Source organism: Dendrobates tinctorius, unplaced genomic scaffold, assembly GCF_039654945.1.
Source record: "Dendrobates tinctorius isolate UK_male_01 unplaced genomic scaffold, ASM3965494v1 ptg000593l, whole genome shotgun sequence".
NCBI classification, from domain to species: domain Eukaryota; kingdom Metazoa; phylum Chordata; class Amphibia; order Anura; family Dendrobatidae; genus Dendrobates; species Dendrobates tinctorius.
In genome coordinates this window covers 42529-49450 of record NW_027362250.1, presented here as the reverse complement: position 1 = coordinate 49450, position 6922 = coordinate 42529, and positions in this window count along the sequence as shown.

Sequence of the window (6922 nt, the reverse complement as noted above, 5' to 3'; positions counted from 1 at the left end):
CCAATGCATGCTTTTTTTTCCGCTCAGAAAACGCTTAGCGGCTAAAAACTCAGTATGCTCATTTTCCGCATGGGTCCACGTTTTTAGCTGTTTCCAATGCTTCCAGAAACCGCGCGCAAAAATAAACGCATCAAAAACATACGTTTTGTGCAAAAATAAACGTGCGTTTTCTGGGAAGGAGTCCGTTTTTTTGAGCATTTTAAAACTAACGTGGGCACATAGCCTTAAGGATATGGTGAAGTGTACGGTAGTCTGTCGCCTGGCGGCTCCTGTAACTGCAATGACCAGAGACATTTTCTTCACCCAGTAAATAAATTCCTGTACATACTTGAGTATAAACAGAGTTTTTTCAGCATTTTTTGGGGGCTGAAAACACCCCCCCCCCCCCCCCCCTCAGATTATACTCAAGTCATTGTCCCAGAAGATGGAGGGGGAGCGGCAGTGGCGGAGCAGCTGGTCACAGGAGGCAGGTAACTCCTGCGCCCGCTGCTAAAGAGAAATATTCACCTCTCTCCACTCTCACAGGAATGAAGCTCAGTGAATATTCATTCCCTTAAGTAGCAGAAACATGTGACCACTGCTTCTGGCCCCCGGAACAAGATGCTGCGAGGGAGCGCAGAGACAGAAGGGGGATGATTTTTTTTTTATGTTTTTTTTTAATGCTTTTCTGATGGGGGGCCATGCATACCAGGATGGGGATGAGATGGCCATGCATACCAGGATGGGGATGAGATGGCCATGCATACCAGGATGGGGATGAGGAGGCCATGCATACCAGGATGGGGATGAGGAGGCCATGCATACCAGGATGGGGATGAGGAGGCCATGCATACCAGGATGGGGATGAGGAGGCCATGCATACCAGGATGGGGATGAGGAACCATGCATACCAGGATGGGGATGAGGAACCATGCATACCAGGATGGGGATGAGGAACCATGCATACCAGGATGGGGATGAGGAACCATGCATACCAGGACGGGGATGAGGAACCATGCATACCAGGACGGGGATGAGGAACCATGCATACCAGGACGGGGATGAGGAACCATGCATACCAGGACGGGGATGAGGAACCATGCATACCAGGACGGGGATGAGGAACCATGCATACCAGGACAGGGATGAGTTGTCCATGCATACAAAGATGGGGATGAGGAACCATGCATACCAGGATGGGGATGAGGAACCATGCATACCAGGATGGGGATGAGGAACCATACATACCAGGATGGGGATGAGGAACCATGCACACCAGGATAGGGATGAGGGGAACATATATACCAGGATGGGGAAGAGGAACCATGCATACCAGGATAACGATGAAGAGTCATGCATACTAGGATGGTGATGAGGGATCAATGCGTACCCGGCTTATACTCGAGTCAATAAGTTTTCCCAGTTTTTCGTTGCAAAATTAGGTGCCTTGGCTTATACTTAGGTCTGCTTATACGGTAATCAGATTCAGTGCAGGATTCCTGGACTGCTGTTACTTTGTATTATCACTATAACATCCAAGTCTATCACTATGTAGTTGTCCTGTCTTCCCCCTGCGATTCTTTATACCATTTTGAGTATTTTATCTATATCTTGGGTGTGCGCCCCTTGTTCCCTTCTTGTATATCCACTGCTTGTCTTTTTCCTGGAATAAAAAAAGTTTATATATTTTTTCATTACTTCATTAGTTTAACCATATGATTGAATATTTTATAATTTTTTTTATTAAGGTTTCGTTCCATTCCATACATCATGGTCCATACTCCTACATGGACATCTGAATTCAGCCTAAGGGAACATTGCATGTAATATGACCTGATGGATATGTGCAAGAAGAATAAGGACCTTTCACTAGAGAAACAGATTTATTCTTTCCGGAAGAAAGCCAATTTGCAAATTGCACTAGACACAATATATCACAAAGGGCTTTGAAGCTAACCAGGTCATAAAACAACAGCACTCTACCATTTGGACTATCAGGGTATAAGGGGAACCTAGAGGGGAAGTCCCTAATTTGAGACCACCCCTAGACCACGAGATAAAATACAGATAGGCTATGGAAACATGCTTTCACTATTGTAGTGCACCTGGCGTGCCACTGCATTACATGAAGGACATTCATTTGAATGGTCATCATGTAATATCACATTTTCCATGTCGTGGCCAATATAGGGGAAATTTATAGCAATAATTTTTGTTGCCCGGTGTTAGAGAAGCTGGACCCAATCCAACATGATGTCACATAAAAAAGTTCGCATTTTCCATTTAACAAATACATTTGTATACTGAAGAAAACTCGCCTCTAGTTACATGCATTCTAATATAACAAGGGGGCAATGTAAGGTAACATTAAATGCACTGCAACAGTAATAAAAAGTGTTCAGAAATTCAAAAAGCTCACAAGGTGCAGAAATAGTTTTACAAGGGAAGGGAGATGGCAATTTACAAGCCTCCTTACCTGTACTCGTTTGTTTTTCCAAAAGATATTGTAAGCCTCAAGAAGAAAATGGCACGAGCCATAATTAGTAATTCATGTAAAGTGCCTAAATCTCAACATTCTGACTGCAGACAGGGGACTAGTTGACACACCAAGACGTGAAAGGTTAAGGCACGACAACATGCAAAATTTAGAAGGGCAATCCATGGTTCCAAATGTATTTAGTTGTGTAATAGTAAAAGTTGCCCTAGATACTAAAATTTATAGCGATGCCAATATGCAAGACCTCGGTTAAATCTTCAATAAAAGATTCATCACAATAGGATCAATGTAGTTAAATGCTGGATTTCTATAAACCCCAATTTCCTTTAGTAAAAACAGGTGGTATGTATAAAAGCAAATTGGTCCCCTTGCTAGAGAAAGGGGAAAAAGAGAACACAAAAAAAACTACTTAAATCTACTTCATAAATTGGGATCAAAGAAACATCAAGTCTACTCAATCCATATAATACTAGAGTAGTTACCCTGTGCTTCCCAGTCATGAGTCAGATATCACCATACATACTGTCACATGCATTGTTGGCCAATGAATCTGCAAAGTGGACTCAGTATGAGCAGTTTTGTATAGAATGATGAAGGAAGTTGAGGGGGAGAATCGGAAATTTTTTATAAATGTACGGTTATAATACAGTTTAAAAAATAAAGAATTAAAACATTTTTGGTCATAGGGAATGTGAGGGGATACAAATGTGGTCCAATATAATAGGGATCCTGAGTTTAATTAAAGGATAACAGTCTATAGTTTGTAATGTTTTTCAGTCTATGTCCCATTCTCAAATAAGCACATGGCCTGTGGGGTTAAAAGAAGCGCTGCTTTACTAGGACCAGCTTGTAGTGACAGAGGAGGGAGGAAAATGAAGTCTAAATTCTAAAAAAAAAAACCTGTCCGCCGGATTATCCATGTTAAACTACAGGTATGGGCAGAATGATGCTTATAGTGTAAAAATCTGCAGCCTGGTTTTCATTAAATCATGATAAATTTTGGTTTCCTCATCTCTTCATGCTTCTGGGAGGGACTGTGGGTAGGGTCTTCTGCTCAGAGGGCTCAGCCACGACCCCTCCAATGCTTCTGTAGCTTTTTACACTAAAGGTATGTATTAAATTAGCTTTACAGCGCCATTCTGCCCATACCTTTAGTTTCATATGGATATTCCTGCTGACAGGTTCTCTTTAGGTGGAAATTACAATAATTAAAAAAAAAAACCCTCCCGCAGAAGCCACTCTGATGTCAGCGCCGTTTCACCCAGCAGTCATGTGACACTGATACCAGCTGCAGCTTTTCGGTATCTCATCAGAATGGATGTCAGCTGTGACAATAGTGAAGGCTGCAGCAGCAGTGGCCACAGGGACATAGCACTGACAAAAGAGCGGCACCGGTCCTACTGGAAAGTATATTTTTTCTATTTTATTATGGCCACTTTAATTGTTAAGGAAGGGTTTGTCCAGTAGTGGATAACCTCTTAGACCTTGGATAAGGTTGTAGAGATTTACCCAATGAGGACCAAAATCTATTTTCCAGAGCTGCTATAAAGTGCGGCTGTCCCACCTGGAGGATGCGGCACAGAAAAATAATAGGCAATAGTGCAAGTGATTTGTGTCACAAGTAGAGATAAGTGAATCGATTTGAGGCAAATCAAATTGACTCTCAATGTCACAAAAACTTAAAATTACAAAAGAAAAATAAATCTGTTTTTGCAAATTCTATTTGATCAAAGCAAGAAAATCAGGTCCTGCTGGCCACGATTGGCTTGATTCTTTTTCACCTGTCCATGCATCACAGCTACTCGTCGTGTAATCAGACTCCGGTCTTCTCTTTGGTGCCTTCAGTGCTGACTAGGCCTCAAGTGACATCATGAGAGACCTACTGAGTACTGGGTGCCCAAAAAGGGGGGAAAAAAAAGGAGAATCTTATGACAGAGGAGAAGACTGGAGCCAGAAGGAGGAAGAAAAGCAGTGAAGAATCAGAGAGTGAGCTGCGGTGCTAGCACAGGTGAGGGGCAAGGCGATATTTTGTTTATCTCATCCATTTATAACACTTTAAGGTCTGGAGAGAGTGCCGAGCAAAATAAACGACTGTTACCAGAGATTCTCATCGATTTCCAGTCCGAGTTGAAGCAAATTTGGCAAATCAAATCTAGGCACTTTAGCTCATCTCTAATCACCGGTCCCATCTGCACAAACCTCAAGCGATAAGCTGATATTATTGGCCCAATGCAATGGGAAGTCAAGTTGTCTAGCTGAGACCCCATTAAAATAATTTACAAGGGGGAAAAAAAACAATTTTTTTCTTCATTAAATTATGATAGTATTGCAACAAATACAAGTTAATTTACTTAAACGGTAACCACCCTTTTAATCTTTATTTTAAAAGAACACGTAAAGAAACTTTGTAATGTATTTCATCAGAGCAATCTTGTATCTCCACCAGGACTGATCACTCATGTTCAACTGCCATCTTCTATCCCAGTAATGTAGTAATATGTCATTATTGAATACAGGTTTTACCCATGAACTGAAAATTCTGAAAATGAATGATCATTCCTGACAGAAAAAGAAGCAAATTTCTCTGATAAGATATATTAAAAAGTTTCTTATTTTAATTTGTACTGTTGACTTGTGAAATACAAAACAAAAACACAGTTACTCTTGAGGAATATGAAGGGCATATACTTCATAAAATGTAAAATTGTCTCATTAACCCCTTAACGACCAGGGGTATTTTTGGTTTTGCATTTTCATTTTTCCCTCCCCTTCTTTCCAGAGCCATAACTTTTTTACTTTTCCGTCTATATGGCCATGTGAGGGCTTATTTTTTGCGGGACGAGTTGTACTTTTGAATGACACCATTGGTTTTACCATGTCGCGTACTCGAAAACGGGGGAAAAAATTCCAAGTGCGGTGAAATTGCCAAAAAAGTGCAATCCCACACTTGTTTTTTTGCTTAGTTCACTCAATGCTAAATCTGACCCACCATTATGATTCTCCAGGTCATTACGAGTTCATAGACACCAAACATGTCTATGTCCTCTTTTATCTAAGTGGTGAAAAAAAATTCCAAAGCTTGCTTTAAAAAAAAAAAAAAAAAAAAAAAATTGCGCCATTTTCCGAGACCCGTAGCGTCTCCATTTTTCATGATCTGGGGTCGGGAGAGGGCTTATTTTTTTCCATGCCGGGCTGACGTTTTTAATGATAACCACTTTTGTGCAGATACGTTCTTTTGATCACCCGTTATTGCATTTTAATGCAATGTCTTGGCGACCAAAAAAATGTAATTCTGGCGTTTTGATTTTTTTCTCGCTACGCCGTTTAGCGATCGGGTTGATGCTTTTTTTTTTATTGATAGATTGGGCGATCCTGAACGCGGCGATACCTAATATGTGTATGTGGGATTTTTGTTTTTACTGTTTTATTTTGATTGGGGCGAAAGGGGGGTGATTTGAACTTTTAGGTTTTTTTAATTTTTTATATTTTTAAACTTTTTTTTTTTTTTGGCATGCTTCAATAGCCTCCATAGGAGGCTAGAAGCATGCGCAACCCTATCGGCTCTGCTACATATGGGCGATTAGCAGATCGCCCATATGTAGCAGATTTACTGCTGTGCTTTCAGCGCCGACCACCGGGTGGCGCTGAAAGCCATATGCCTGGAACAACCATAGAGGTCTCAGAGACCTCTGGTTGTCCAGGCAACATGACACCGAACCCCGATCACGTGACGGGGGTCGGCGATGACGTCATTTCTGGCCCGGCGGCCGGAAATGCTATTTAAATGCTGCATTTCGGCGCGCACAGCGCACCGTCAAAAGTGCGCAGCACGCTACTTTCACACTGGCAGCGCATGATCTGCGCACCCTATGCTAAAGATAGGGTGCGCCGATCGCATGCGTGCAATTGCGAAAGTAGGCGGTGATCCCGGATGGGGCGGGCAGGGAGCCGGCTCGGGGCGGGGCTTAACGACGTAGGGCGCAGCGTTGTTTTAACGCAAATGTGAAAACAGCCTTACAGAGCATTGAGAGGACTTCCCGGTTAGTTACATGTTTAATCCAACACCACAACACTCAAAACACCCTACTAAATTGTGCACACCTATACAGTGAAAAAGGGGGGAATGTACGGGTGCTGTCATGGGTTCCGGAAAAACCGGCTACCGGTAAGTAACCATGGTGGTTTTCCCTTCACCCATGACAGCACCACCTGATTTTTGGAGACTTCGAAACACCTTAGGGAGGGACCACCGCTTGCAGCACCCTTCTACCAAAGGTTAAGTCAGCAGAGGAGGATAGATTTAATCTATAGTGCTTAAAGAAGGTTGAAGGTGAGGCCCAGGTAGCGGCCTTACAAATCTGTTCGATTGATACCTCTGCCTTTTCAGCCCAGGAGGTCGCCACGGCTCTGGTGTAATGAGCCTTGATGCCGTCAGGAATCGGGATA